We start from the raw sequence: 15667 nt of genomic DNA, 5'->3' as shown, positions 1-15667 counted from the left end.
TTTCTATGCAATTGAACTGTGGTGCTTTAGTGTATTTGCCTAATTTAACTTGAGTTTTATTTCAAAATGACCTGCAGAAAATGTTTCAGTAAATTTAAAATCTCATCACAGAAAGTAAGGAAAAGTTCTGCCTCTTGACACACACCACATAAACACATCACATACTCTCTCTTACACCACACACACACGTCACGACCCACTAAACATGTTGCAACCCAGTAATGAAGAACCCTGGTTTATAATGTAATGTGCTGTCACTGTGTATCCTTAAATCTGGAAAAGGAACTGTTAATTGGTAATACATGTTTATTTGTAAAGCTGATGTAATGAATACTCCAATTATCATGTATTCTGCAAATACAATTAGTAGGGGATGAGACACTCAAAGGTGTAGGGTTGTTTGGCTGAGGTTAAATAATGGTTTGTATTTACAACAACAGTGAAAAAAGCAGCTGTAAGTTTATGTTGGTGGGGAATAGTGATAAACAGTTGGAACGGAAACTGAAAATCTATTTGAGTTGCATATAAATAAGTGCCTGAGGCTTTAAAGCGGATAGATAATCTAACAGGAAGGTATGGAGAGTTCCATACAGTAGATGCAGCGTGACAGGGGTCTTGGCATTGCGGTGTGGATGAAAGAGGGTAGGCCTATTAAATGGGGATTTTCGGGGAATGCATTTTTTAATATAATTGGGGGTAAAATCTTCAGACTTTAGGGCCCCAGAGGCAGAACTCTCTTTCACTTTCTGCGATTAAATTTTTTAGTGAAACATTTTCTGCAGGTCATTTTTAAATAAAAACACAATTTATGCTTACCTGATAAATTTATTTCTCTTGTGGTGTATCCAGTCCACGGATCATCCATTACTTGTGGGATATTCTCATTCCCAACAGGAAGTTGCAAGAGGACACCTACAGCAGAGCTGCTATATAGCTCCTCCCCTAACTGCCATATCCAGTCATTCGACCGAAAACACGCAGAGAAAGGAGAAACCATAGGGTGCAGTGGTGACTGTAGTTTAAATGAAAAAATTACCTGCCTTAAAATGACAGGGCGGGCCGTGGACTGGATACACCACAAGAGAAATACATTTATCAGGTAAGCATAAATTGTGTTTTCTCTTGTAAGGTGTATCCAGTCCACGGATCATCCATTACTTGTGGGATACCAATACCAAAGCTAAAGTACACGGATGAAGGGAGGGACAAGGCAGGTACTTAAACGGAAGATACCACTGCCTGTAAAACCTTTCTCCCAAAAATAGCCTTCGAAGAAGCAAAAGTATCAAATTTGTAGAATTTTGAAAAAGTATGAAGCGAAGACCAAGTCGCCGCCTTGCAAATCTGTTCAACAGAAGCCTCATTTTTAAAGGCCCAAGTGGAAGCCACAGCTCTAGAAGAATGAGCTGTAATCCTTTCAGGAGGCTGCTGGCCAGCAGTCTCATAGGCTAAGCGGATTATGCTTCTTAGCCAAAAAAGAAAGAGAGGTTGCCGAAGCCTTTTGACCTCTCCTCTGTCCAAACAAGGCAGATGTTTGACGAAAATCTTTAGTAGCTTGTAAGTAAAACTTTAAAGCACGAACCACGTCCAGATTGTGTAATAGACGTTCCTTCTTTGAAGAAGGATTAGGACACAGTGACGGAACCACAATCTCTTGATTGATATTCTTGTTAGATACCACCTTAGGTAAAAACCCAGGTTTGGTACGTAGGACTACCTTATCCGTATGGAAAATCAGATAAGGAGAATCACATTGTAAGGCAGATAACTCGGAGACTCTACGAGCCGAGGAAATAGCTACCAAAAAAAAGAACTTTCCAAGATAAAAGTTTGATATCTATGGAATGAAGAGGTTCAAACGGAACTCCTTGAAGAACCTTAAGAACCAAATTTAAGCTCCATGGCGGAGCAACAGGTTAAAACACAGGCTTGATTCTAACCAAAGCCTGACAAAATGCCTGAACGTCTGGAACATCTGCCAGACGCTTGTGCAAAAGAATAGACAAAGCAGAAATCTGTCCTTTTAAGGAACTAGCTGACAATCCTTTTTCCAAACCATCTTGGAGAAAAGATAATATCATGGGAATCCTGACCTTACTCCATAAGTAACCCTGGGATTCACACCAATAAAGAGATGTACGCCATTTTTTATGGTAAATTTTCCTGGTGACAGGCTTTCGTGCCTGTATTAAAGTATCAATGACTGACTCGGAGAAGCCACGCTTTGATAAAATCATGCGTTCAATCTCCAGGCAGTCAGTCTCAGAGAAATTAGATTTGGATGGTTGAAAGGACCCTGAAGTAGAAGGTCCTGTCTCAGAGGCAGAGTCCATGGTGGAAAGGATGACATGTCCACCAGATCTGCATACCAGGTCCTGCGTGGCCACACAGGCGCTATCAAAATCACTGATGCTCTCTCCTGCTTGACCTTGGCAATCAGTCGAGGGAGCAGAGGAAAACGGTGGAAACACATAAGCCAGGTTGAAAGACCAGGGTGCTGCTAGAGCATCTATTAGCGTCGCCTTGGGATCCCTGGACCTGGATCCGTAACAAGGAAGCTTGGCGTTCTGTGGAGACGCCATGAGATCCAGTTCTGGTTTGCCCTAACGATGAATCAATTGTGCTCTACAATCTGGGATATGGATAGCTGATAGGTGGCAAGAGTGGCTCTCTGCCCAGCGAATTATCTTTGAGACTGCTAACATCGCTAGGGAACTTCTTGTTTCCCCTTGATGGTTGTTGTAAGCCACAGTCGTGATGTTGTCCGACTGAAATCTGATGTACCTCAGAGTTGCTAACTGAGGCCAAGCCTGAAGAGCATTGAATATCGCTCTCAGTTCCAGAATATTTATTAGGAGTTTCTCCTCCTGAGTCCATGATCCCTGAGCCTTCAGGGAGTTCCAGACTGCACCCCAACCTAGAAGGCTGGCATCTGTTGTTACAATTGTCCAATCTGGCCTGCGAAAGGTCATACCTTTGGACAGATGGACCTGAGATAGCCGCCAGAGAAGAGAATCCCTGGTCTCTTGATCCAGATTTAGTAGAGGGGACAAATATGTGTAATCCCCGTTCAACTGACTGAGCATGCATAGTTGCAGCGGTCTGAGATGTAGACGTGCAAACGGCACTATGTCCATTGCCGCTACCATTAAGCCGATTACTTCCATGCACTGAGCCACCGAAGGGAGCGGAATGGAATGAAGAACACGGCAGGAATTTAGAAGCTTTGATAACCTGGACTCCGTCAGGTAAATTTTCATTTCTACAGAATCTATCAGAGTCCCTGGGAAGGAAACTCTTGTGAGTGGGGACAGAGAACTCTTTTTCCTCGTTCACTTTCCACCCATGCGATCTTAGAAATGCCAGTACTACGTCCGTATGAGACTTGGCAATTTGGAAGTTTGACGCCTGTATCAGGATGTCTAAATAAGGGGCCACTGCTATGCCCCACGGCCTTAGGACCGCCAGAAGCGACCCTAGAACCTTCGTAAAGATTCTTGGGTCTGTAGCTAATCCAAAGGGAAGAGCTACAAACTGGTAATGCCTGTCTAGAAAGGCAAACCTGAGTAACAGATGATGATCTTTATCGGAATGTGAAGATAAGCATCCTTTAAATCCACTGTAGTCATATATTGACCCTCCTGGATCATAGGTAGGATGGTACGAATAGTTTCCATCTTGAATGATGGAACTCTGAGGAATTTGTTTAAGATCTTTAGATCCAAAATTGGTCTGAAGGTTCCCTCTTTTTTGGGAACCACAAACAGATTGAGTAAAAACCCTGTCCCTGTTCCTCCTTTGGAACTGGATGGATCACTACCATAACTAGGAGGTCTCGTACACAGTGTAAGAATGCCTCTCTCTTTATCTTGTTTGCAGATAATTGTGAAAGGTGAAATCTCCCTTTTGGGGGGGAAGCTTTGAAGTCCAGAAGATATCCCTGGGATATAATTTCCAACGCCCAGGGATCCTGGACATCTCTTGCCCACGCCTGGGCAAAGAGCGAAGGTCTGCCCCCTACTAGATCCGTTACTGGATAGGGGGCCATTCCTTCATGCTGTCTTAGAGGCAGCAGCAGGCTTTTTTGGCCTGCTTACCTTTGTTCCAGGTCTGGTTTGGTCTCCAGACCGTCTTGGACTGAGCAAAAGTTCCCTCTTGTTTGCATTAGAGGAAGTTGATGCCGCACTTTCCTTGAAGTTTCGAAAGGCACGAAAAATAGACTGTTTGGCCCTTGATTTGGACCTGTCCTGAGGAAGGGCATGACCTTTTCCTCCAGTGATATCGGCAATAATCTCCTTCAAACCAGGCCCGAATAGGGTCTGCCCCTTGAAGGGAATGTTAAGCAGCTTAGATTTTGAAGTCACGTCAGCTGACCATGATTTAAGCCATAGCGCTCTGCGCGCCTGGATAGCAAAACCAGAATTCTTAGCCGTTAGTTTAGTCAAATGAACAATGGCATCAGAAACAAAGGAATTGGCTAGCTTAAGTGCTCTAAGCTTGCATAGTATGTCATCCAATGGAGTCGCTACCTGTAAAGCCTCTTCCAGAGACTCAAACCAGAACGCCGCAGCAGCAGTGACAGGAGCAATGCATGCAAGGGGCTGTAGGATAAAACCTTATTGAATAAATATTTTCTTAAGGTAACCTAATTTTTTTTATCCATTGGATCTAAAAAAGCACAACTGTCCTCAACAGGGATAGTAGTACGCTTTGCTAAAGTATAAACTGCTCCCTCCACCTTAGGAACTGTCTGTCATAAGTCCCGTGTGGTGGCGTCTATTGGAAACATTTTTCTAAAAATAGGAGGTGAAGAGAACGTCACACCTGGTCTATCCCATTCCTTATTAATAATTTCTGTAAACCTTTAAGGTATTGGAAAAAACATCAGTACACACCGGCACTGCATAGTATTTATCCAGTCTACACAATTTCTCTGGCACTGCAATTGTATCACAGTCATCCAGAGCAGCTAAAACCTCCCTGAGCAACACGTGGAGGTGTTCAAGCTTAAATTTAAATGTAGAAATATCAGAATCAGGTTGCATCATCTTTCCTGAGTCATAAACATCACCCACAGACTGAAGCTCTCCTTCCTCAGCTTCTGCATATTGTGAGGCAGTATCAGACATGGTTCTTAAAGCGTTAGTATGCTCTGCATCTCGTCTAACCCCAGAGCTATCTCGCTTACCTCTGAATTCAGGTATTCTGGCTAATACCGCTGACAGTGTATTATCCATGACTGCCGCCATGTCTTGTAAAGTAATCGCTATGGGCGCCCTAAATGTACTTGGCGCCATTTGAGCGTAAGTCCCTTAAGCGGGAGTCAAAGGATCTGACACGTGGGGAGAGTTAGTCGGCATAACTTCCCCCTCGTCAGATTCCTCTGGTGATAAATGTTTTAAAGACAGAATATGATCTTTATTGCTTAAAGTGAAATCAGTACATTTGGTACACATTCTAAGAGGGGGTTCCACCATGGCTTTTAAACCTAATGAACAAGGAGTTTCCTCTATGTCAGACATGTTTGTACAGACTAGCGATGAGACTAGCAAGCTTGGAAAACACTCTAAATCAAGTTAACAAGCAAATAAATAAAACGGTACTGTGCCTTTTAAGAGAAACAAATTTTGTCAAAATGTGAAAAACAGTGAAAAAAGGCAGTAATTCAAACAAAATTTTTACAGTGTATGTAATAAGTTAACAGAGCATTGCACCCACTTGCAAATGGATGATTAACCCCTTAATTCAAAAAACGGATCAAAAAAACGATATAGACGTTTTTTTAACAGACACAACAAACTGCCACAGCCTGCTGTGGCCCTACCTTCCCCAATAAACGACTTTGGAAAGCCTTTGAGCCCTTTAGAGATGTCCTATAGCATACAGGGGACTCCTGAGGGAAGCTGGATGTCACAGTTTGTAATTTTAACTGCGCAAAAAAGCGCTAGAAAAGGCCCCTCCCACTCATACTACAACAGTGGAAAGCCTCAGGAAACTGTTTCTAGGCAAAATTTAAGCCAGCCATGTGGAAAAAACTAGGCCCCAATAAAGTTTTATCACCAATGCATATATAAAAACGATTAAACATGCCAGCAAACGTTTTATATTGCAATTTTATAAGGGTATTACCCCTGAGAGTAAGCATGATACCAGTCGCTATTAAATCACTGTATTCAGGCTTAACTTACATTAATCCGGTATCAGCAGCATTTTCCATTTCTAGAAAAAATTGTAACTGCACATACCTCATAGCAGTGTAACCTGCACGCCATTCTCCCGCTGAAGTTACCTCTCTCCTCAGACATATGTGAGAACAGCAATGGATCTTAGTTACAACCTGCTAAGATCATAGAAAACTCAGGCAGATTCTTCTTCTATTTACTGCCTGGGATAAAATAGTACAACTCCGGTACCATTTAAAATAACAAACTTTTGATTGAAGATAAAAAACTAACTATATTTCACCACTCTCTCTTACTACCTCCATGCGTGTTGAGAGTTGCAAGAGAATGACCGGATATGGCAGTTAGGGGAGGAGCTATATAACAGCTCTTCTGTGGGTGTCCTCTTGCAACTTCCTGTTGGGAATGAGAATATCCCACAAGTAATGGATGATCCGTGGACTGGATACACCTTACAAGAGAAATTCAATTTTAAATTAGGCAGTTACACTAAAGCACCATTTCAATTGTAATGTGTTAGTTAACTGGAGAATTAAGCAATATTTAAAGTTTTATAATATAGTGCAGTAGTTGAAAACTGCATCGCAAATAAGCTGCAGAAATACTCTAAAAAAGGTGCATTGCTTATAATAATGTTTTATATTCAGAAAAAAAAACGCTTTGCACACTATGAAAGGCTAGGGGACGGGCTTGAAACGATCTCTGAGAGCCAGTCAATTAATGCACTACTACTTTGCAGCGCTACTGCATATTTGACTATTCACTTCAAACGGCACATTGCTCTGGAGGAACTGTGAAAAGGAAAACTAAAAATTGCTAACAGTTCCTGTTTGTGTCCTGTTCTTTCTGCAGACATGCTGCATTTTCTGCGATGACATCTCAGATCACTGTATGTTCTGTCTTGGGGTTTAGGGCATTTAAAGGGATAGGAAACCCCAAAAAATTAATGAGTCAGAAGATGCAACTTTCAAATTTACTTTTTTTTTAAATCAAATTTGCTTCATTATCTTGTTATCCTTTGCTGAAGGAACAGCATTGCACTACTGGCAGCTACTGAACACATCTAGCTAGCCAATCACAAGAGACAATTGTGTGCAGGCACCAAATCGCCAGCTAGTTTCATATGCTATGTGCGTATTCATTTTCAACAAGGCATACCAAAAGAACAAAGCACATTTTGGAAATACAAGTCATATTAAATGTCTTAGCCCTTTGAATGTTAAGCACTTTCCCACCTGAGTGCTAAGCTGATTTAAGGTTTTTTTTCTCCAACATTGGTGTGTCCGGTCCACGGCGTCATCCTTACTTGTGGGTATATCTCTTCCCCAACAGGAAATGGCAAAGAGTCCCAGCAAAGCTGGCCATATAGTCCCTCCTAGGCTCCGCCCACCTCAGTCATTCTCTTTGCCGTTGCACAGGCAACATCTCCACGGAGATGGTTAAGAGTATGTGGTGTTTAGTTGTAGTTTTTTATTCTACTATCAATTGTTATTTTAAAATAGTGCTGGTATGTACTATTTACTCTGAAACAGAAAGAGATGAAGAATTCTGTTTGTGAGAGGAAGATGATTTTAGCAGACAGTAACTAAAATCCTTTGCTGTTTCCACATAGGACTGTTGAGATGAAGTAACTTCAGTTGGGGGAAACAGTTAGCAGACTTTTCTGCTTAAGGTATGACTAGCCATATTTCTAACAGGACTGTGTAATGCTGGAAGGCTGTCATTTCCCCTCATGGGGACCGGTAAGCCATTTTCTTAGTCTCAAGCAGAATAAAGGGCTTAATATGGGCTATAAAACTGGTAGACACTTTTATGGGCAAAATCGATTGCTTTATTTGGGCATTTTATACATGTTTATGCTGGTATTTCACATTTATAAACTTGGGGAACGTTTTTTAACGTCAGGCACTATGTTAGACACCTTTTCCAGTCAGGAAGGGCCTTCCCAGTTGTAGGCTGAGCCTCATTTTCGCGCCATTATTGCGCAGTTGTTTTTGAGAGCAAGACATGCAGATGCATGTGTGAGGACCTGAAAATAGTTGGAAAAGTTCCTAGAAGGCGTCATTTGGTATCGTATTCCCCTCTGGGTTTGGTAGAGTCGCAGCAAAGGCTGTAGCTGGGACTGTAGAGGGGTTAAAACTGTAACCGGCTCCGGTTTCGTTATTTTAAGGGTTAAAGCTCTGAAAGTTGGTGTGCAATACTTTTAATGCTTTAAGACACTGTGGTGAAATTTTGGTAAATTTTGAACAATTCCTTCATATTTTTTCACATATTCAGTAATAAAGTGTGCTCTGTTTAAAATTTAAAGAGACAGTAACGGTTTTGATTTAAAACGGTTTTTGTGTTTTACTGACAAGTTTAAGCCTGTTTAACATGTCTGTGCCTTCAGATAAGATATGTTCTATATGTATGAAAGTCAATGCGTCTCCCCCTTCTAAATTATGTGATAATTGTGCTAAAGCGTCCAAACAAAGTAAGGACAGTACTGTCACAGATAATGAAGTTGCCCAAGATGATTCATCAGATGAAGGGAGTAGACATGGTTCTACATCATCTCCTTCTGTGTCTACACCAGTTTTGCCCACGCAGGAGGCCCCTAGTACTTCTAGCGCGCCAATGCTTATTACCATGCAACAATTGACGGCTGTAATGGATAACTCCATAGCAAATATTTTATCCAAAATGCCTGCATATCAGAGAAAGCGTGATTGCTCTGTTTTAAACACTGAAGAGCAGGAGGGCGCTGATAATTTTTCTGTCATACCCTCACACCAATCTGAAGGGGCCATGAGGGAGGTTTTGTCAGATGGGGAAATTTCAGATTCAGGAAAAATTTCCCAACAGGCTGAACCTGATGTTGTGACATTTAAATTAGAACATCTCCGCGCACTGCTTAAGGAGGTGTTATCTACTCTGGATGATTGTGACAACCTGGTCATTCCAGAAAAATTATGCAAGATGGACAAGTTCCTAGAGGTTCCGGTGCACCCCGACGCTTTTCCTATACCCAAGCGGGTGGCGGACATAGTGAATAAGGAATGGGAGAACCCGGCATACCTTTTGTTCCCCCTCCTATATTTAAGAAATTATTTCCTATGGTCGACCCCAGAAAGGACTTATGGCAGACAGTCCCTAAGGTCGAGGGGGCAGTTTCTACTCTAAACAAGCGCACTACTATTCCTATCGAGGATAATTGTGCTTTCAAAGATCCTATGGCCAGAGTGGGTCATCGTCACGACCGACGCCAGCCTAGTGGGCTGGGGCGCGGTCTGGGAATCCCTGAAAGCTCAGGGACTGTGGTCTCGGGAAGAGTCTCTTCTCCCGATAAACATTCTGGAACTAAGAGCGATATTCAATGCTCTCAAGGCTTGGCCTCAGCTAGCAAAGGCCAGATTCATAAGATTCCAATCAGACAACATGACGACTGTTGCGTATCTCAATCATCAGGGGGGAACAAGGAGTTCCCTGGCGATGAAAGAAGTGACCAAAATAATACAATGGGCGGAGAATCACTCCTGCCACCTATCTGCGATCCACATTCCAGGTGTGGAAAACTGGGAAGCGGATTATTTGAGTCGTCAGACATTCCATCCGGGAGAGTGGGAACTCCACCCGGAGATCTTTGCCCAGTTGACGCAACTATGGGGCATTCCAGATATGGATCTGATGGCGTCCCGTCAGAACTTCAAGGTTCCTTGCTACGGGTCCAGATCCAGGGATCCCAAGGCGACTCTAGTGGATGCACTAGTAGCGCCTTGGACCTTCAACCTAGCTTATGTGTTTCCACCGTTTCCTCTCATTCCCAGGCTGGTAGCCAGGATCAAACGGGAGAGGGCCTTGGTGATCTTGATAGCTCCTGCGTGGCCACGCAGGACTTGGTATGCAGACCTGGTGAATGTCATCGGTTCCACCATGGAAGCTACCTTTGAGACAGGACCTTCTTGTTCAGGGTCCATTCGAACATCCAAATCTGGTCTCCCTCCAGCTGACGGCTTGGAGATTGAACGCTTGATTCTATCAAAGCGTGGGTTTTCAGATTCCGTGATAGATACTCTGGTTCAAGCCAGAAAACCGGTAACTAGAAAGATTTACCATAACATATGTAAAAGATATATCTGCTGGTGTGAATCCAAGGGATTCCCATGGAATAAGATAAAGATTCCTAGGATTCTTTCCTTTCTACAAGAAGGTTTGGATAAAGGTTTATCTGCAAGTTCTCTAAAGGGACAGATTTCTGCTTTATCTGTCCTACTACACAAACGACTGGCAGTTGTGCCAGATGTTCAAGCATTTGTTCAGGCTTTGGTTCGGATCAAGCCTGTTTACAGACCTTTGACTCCTCCCTGGAGTTTAAATCTAGTTCTTTCAGTTCTTCAAGGGGTTCCGTTTGAACCTTTACATTCCATAGATATTAAGTTACTATCTTGGAAAGTTTTGTTTTTGGTTGCTATTTCTTCTGCTAGAAGAGTTTCTGAGTTATCTGCTCTACAATGTACTCCACCCTATCTGGTGTTCCATTCAGATAAGGTTGTTTTGCGTACTAAGCCTGGTTTTCTACCAAAGGTTGTTTCCAACAAAAATATTAATCAGGAGATAGTTGTACCTTCTTTGTGTCCGAATCCAGTTTCAAAGAAGGAACGTTTGCTACACAATTTAGATGTAGTCCGTGCTCTAATATTCTACTTAGAAGCTACAAAAGACTTCAGACAAACTTCTTCTCTGTTTGTCGTCTATTCTGGTAAAAGGAGAGGTCAAAAAGCAACTTCTACCTCTTTCTTTTTGGCTTAAAAGCATCATCCGATTGGCTTATGAGACTGCCGGACGGCAGCCTCCTGAAAGAATCACAGCTCACTCCACTAGGGCTGTAGCTTCCACATGGGCCTTCAAGAACGAGGCTTCTGTTGATCAGATATGTAAGGCAGCGACTTGGTCTTCACTGCACACTTTTGCCAAATTTTACAAATTTTATACTTTTGCTTCTTCGGAGGCTATTTTTGGGAGACAGGTTTTGCAAGCCGTGGTGCCTTCCGTTTAGGTGACCTGATTTGCTCCCTCCCTTCATCTGTGTCCTAAAGCTTTGGTATTGGTTCCCACAAGTAAGGATGACGCTGTGGACCGGACACACCAATGTTGGAGAAAACAGAATTTATGCTTACCTGATAAATTACTTTCTCCAACGGTGTGTCCGGTCCACGGCCCGCCCTGGTTTTTTAATCAGGTCAGATGAATTATTTTCTCTAACTACAGTCACCACGACACCCTATGGTTTCTCCTATATTTTTCCTCCTGTCCGTCGGTCGAATGACTGGGGTGGGCGGAGCCTAGGAGGGACTATATGGCCAGCTTTGCTGGGACTCTTTGCCATTTCCTGTTGGGGAAGAGATATTCCCACAAGTAAGGATGACGCCGTGGACCGGACACAACGTTGGAGAAAGTAATTTATCAGGTAAGCATAAATTCTGTTTTTTTTTTTTTTTTTTTTTTTTTTTAATTTTTTGTAATTTATATATTTTTTTTTTTAACTTTTTTTTTTCAGATCCCCAAGACTTATATCTCTGCTCTGTCATGAACATAGCCGCTAAATTGGTTTTGAGACTGTCACTAGGAAATAGTTTGCAGTAATCAGTGTGAGACTTGATATACTTAAGCTATACTAGTAATAATTCCTCCCGCTGTGCAGAAAATACCTTGTTTGAGGTCTAATTGGAATTTGTCTTTAATTGGGAATAAAATCGTACATACAACAAAGGTTACCAGCATTTCAGTGTGCTCAAGCCAAATGCAGATTCCCTAGTATATATTGTATATATCCAAAACCTGAAAATTAACCAATTCTCTCTGGGCTGTTTAGAAAATTTGAAATCCAGTCCAAGCTGTGTGTATAGTGCATGTTAGTGTTTATGTATACAATATAAATTAACACAGTTCTGTGTAGTTGCTAGTAATTTGACAGTGCACTGCTATATATTTTTTTTTTTTTTTAAAGGGACAGTTTACCCTAATTTATTTTCAATTTACCTGCTAGAGTGTATTACATTGTTTACAAATGGCTTCTTTACTTTTATATCGGCAATTGAAATAGCTGAATTTGCCTTTGGTATTTCTACGTATACTGAAAGTTTCTATACTTAAAAGGGACAGTCTAGTCAAAATGAAACTTTCATGATTCAGATAGGGCATGCAATTTTAAACAACTTTCCAATTTACTTTTATCATCAAGTTTTGTTTTCTTGGTATTCTTTGCTGAAAGCTAAGCCTAGGTAGGCCCATATGTCAATTTTAAGTCCTTTAAAGCTGCCTTTTATCTTAATGATTTGTTTTCTTCTCACAGCTATACAGCGCTAGTTCATGGTTTTTGCCATATAGGTAACATATAGGCTACAACGATGCTGTGTTAACATAGCCAGCAGAAGAAATTATACTCCAATTGGGAGGTAGGTGAGATAGTAGGCATGATAAGAAAACAAAATGTTAATTTCCAAAAGTTTTCTGATATAAAAGTAAAGGATCGATTTTTGCAAACAATTTAATTTGAAGATCAATTTTGATGAATTAGGGCCCGGTTTTTAATAATCCTATTAAAAACAAAGGCACTTTAATTCATCATAATTGACATTTCACTCGTTTTCTTCAAAAACATACCTTTTTAATCCTGACATCTGCTCCAGCGATTTTCCCCGGCTGTCGGAAGCCTCTTCTTATGTCAGAATTGACAAATCCGGCTTCCTCCAATCACGGTTTTCCCCACAGGCCTGAGGCAACGCCGTGATTGGAGGAAGCCGGATTTGTCATTTTGGACCCGCGAAGAGGGCTTGCGACGGGCGGAGGAAGTGCTGCAGTGGCTGTTAGGATTAAAAGGTACGTTTTTGAAGAAAACGAGTGAAATGTCAATTTTGATGAATTAAAGTGCCCTTGTTTTGATTAGGATTATTAAAAACCGGGCACAAATTCATCAAAATTGACCTTCACTTTAAGTATTGGGATTTGTATACAACAGAGAGATAAGCATTTGTGTGTAGAAAAAGTGATAACATAAGGAGATCTGCAAGCTGGACCCATTTTGATGGGTTGTGGTATCAAAGAACAAAACCAGCAATTTCATATACGAAATTAAACCCAAAGAAGCCATTTCTCATTTTTATACTCTGCAGCTGGTATAGCAAGTCATACCAGAATTTTTGTTGTTTTAAAAACATAATTTCTCCTGTTAAGTGTGGTCAGTCCACGGGTCATCATTACTTCTGGGATATTATCTCCTCCCCTACAGGAAGTGCAAGAGGATTCACCCAGCAGAGCTGCTATATAGCTCCTCCCCTCTACGTCACCTCCAGTCATTCTCTTGCACCCAACGAATAGATAGGATGTGTGAGAGGACTGTGGTGATTTAATTAGTTTATTACCTTCAATCAAAAGTTTGTTATTTTATAATAGCACCGGAGTGTGTTATTCATTCTCTGGTAGAATTTGAAGAAGAATCTACCGGAGTTTTTTCTATGATTTTAGCCGGAGTAGTTAAGATCATATTGCTGTTTCTCGGCCATCTGAGGAGAGGTAAACTTCAGATCAGGGGACAGCGGGCAGATTAATCTGCAAAGAGGTATGTAGCAGTTTATTATTTTCTGACATGGAATTGATGAGAAAATCCTGCCATACCGTTATAATGTAAACTCAGCCTTAAATGCAGTAGATGTAGCTGCTATCAGGCTGTCATGTATGTATATTTTACACTTCAGTATTCTGGGGAATGGTACTTTACTGGATTTATACTGTATGCATAGACTTAACCTAATTTGCAGGGACTTGCAATAGGTTTTAAATAACAATTAATTTATTGAGGTTAAACGTTTTTTTGCTGGCATGTAAAATCGTTTATTTCTCTGAGGTACTGGGTGAAAAAATGTTTTGGGCACTATTTTTTCCACTTGGCAATAGTTTGGTTTAAATTAAAGCAGTTCACTGATCTCTCTCACTGTTATGTGTGAGGGGGAGGGGCCATTTTTGGCGCTTTTACTACGCATCAAAAAACTCGGTCAGAGGTTCATTTTCTTCCTGCATGATCCGGTTCATCTCTACAGAACTCAGGGATCTCCAAAGCCTTTTTTTTGAGGGAGGTAATCATCACAGCAGAGCTGTGAAGATTGTAGTTGACTGTGATAAAAAACGTTTATTTGTGTATTTTTTTTCTGCTGCCTGGGTTAGTTATCCTTTGCTAAAATTGTATATTTCTGACAAAGATTGATGCTATAACTTAATTATTTTCAACTGTCATAATTTTTTCTGTGCTTCTTATAGGCACAGTTCGTTTTCATATTATTGTAAATTACTTAAAAAAGCATTTCCAAGTTGCTAGTTAATTGCTAGTGTGTTAAACATGTCTGATTCAGAGGAAGATACATGTGCTATATGTGCTAATGCCAAAGTGGAGCCCAATAGAAGTTTATGTACTAACTGTATTGATGCTACTTTAAATAAAAGTCAATCTGTACAAATTGAACATATTTCACCAGACAACGAGGGGAGAGTTATGCCGACTAACTCGCCTCACGTGTCAGTACCTGCATCTCCCGCTCGGGAGGTGCGTGATATTGTAGCGCCGAGTACATCTGGGCGGCCATTTCAAATCACATTACAGGATATGGCTACTGTTATGACTGAAGTTTTGGCTAAATTACCAGAACTTAGAGGCAAGCGTGATCACTCTGGGGTGAGAACAGAGTGCGCTGATAATATTAGGGCCATGTCAGACACTGCGTCACAGGCGGCAGAACATGAGGACGGAGAACTTCATTCTGTGGGTGACGGTTCTGATCCAAATAGATTGGATTCAGATATTTCAAATTTTAAATTTAAGCTGGAAAACCTCCGTGTATTACTAGGGGAGGTGTTAGCGGCTCTGAATGATTGTAACACAGTTGCAATACCAGAGAAAATGTGTAGGTTGGATAAATATTTTGCGGTACCGGCGAGTACTGATGTTTTTCCTATACCTAAGAGACTTACTGAAATTGTTACTAAGGAGTGGGATAGGCCCGGTGTGCCGTTCTCACCCCCTCCGATATTTAGGAAAATGTTTCCTATAGACGCCACCACACGGGACTTATGGCAAACGGTCCCTAAGGTGGAGGGAGCAGTTTCTACTTTAGCTAAGCGTACCACTATCCCGGTGGAGGATAGCTGTGCCTTTTCAGATCCAATGGATAAAAAGTTAGAGGGTTACCTTAAGAAAATGTTTGTTCAACAAGGTTTTATATTGCAACCTCTTGCATGTATTGCGCCTGTCACAGCTGCAGCAGCATTTTGGTTTGAGTCTCTGGAAGAGACACTTCAATCATCTACACTAGATGAGATTACAGACAAACTTAAAGCCCTTAAGTTAGCTAACTCATTTATTTCAGATGCCGTAGTACATTTAACTAAACTTACGGCTAAGAATTCCGGATTTGCCATTCAGGCACGCAGAGCACTGTGGCTAAAATCCTGGTCAG

General features: G+C 41.5%; 1 protein-coding gene across 1 annotated transcript in view; it reads left to right on the top strand.

Annotated features, from left to right (window-relative positions):
* The window catches only part of ESPL1 (extra spindle pole bodies like 1, separase), an 810416-nt gene that overhangs the window by 26814 nt on the left and 767935 nt on the right, over positions 1–15667 (top strand). The window lies entirely within an intron of this gene.

This window comes from Bombina bombina, chromosome 3 (assembly GCF_027579735.1).
Source record: "Bombina bombina isolate aBomBom1 chromosome 3, aBomBom1.pri, whole genome shotgun sequence".
NCBI classification, from domain to species: domain Eukaryota; kingdom Metazoa; phylum Chordata; class Amphibia; order Anura; family Bombinatoridae; genus Bombina; species Bombina bombina.
This window is presented reverse-complemented; position numbering and strand designations above follow the sequence as displayed.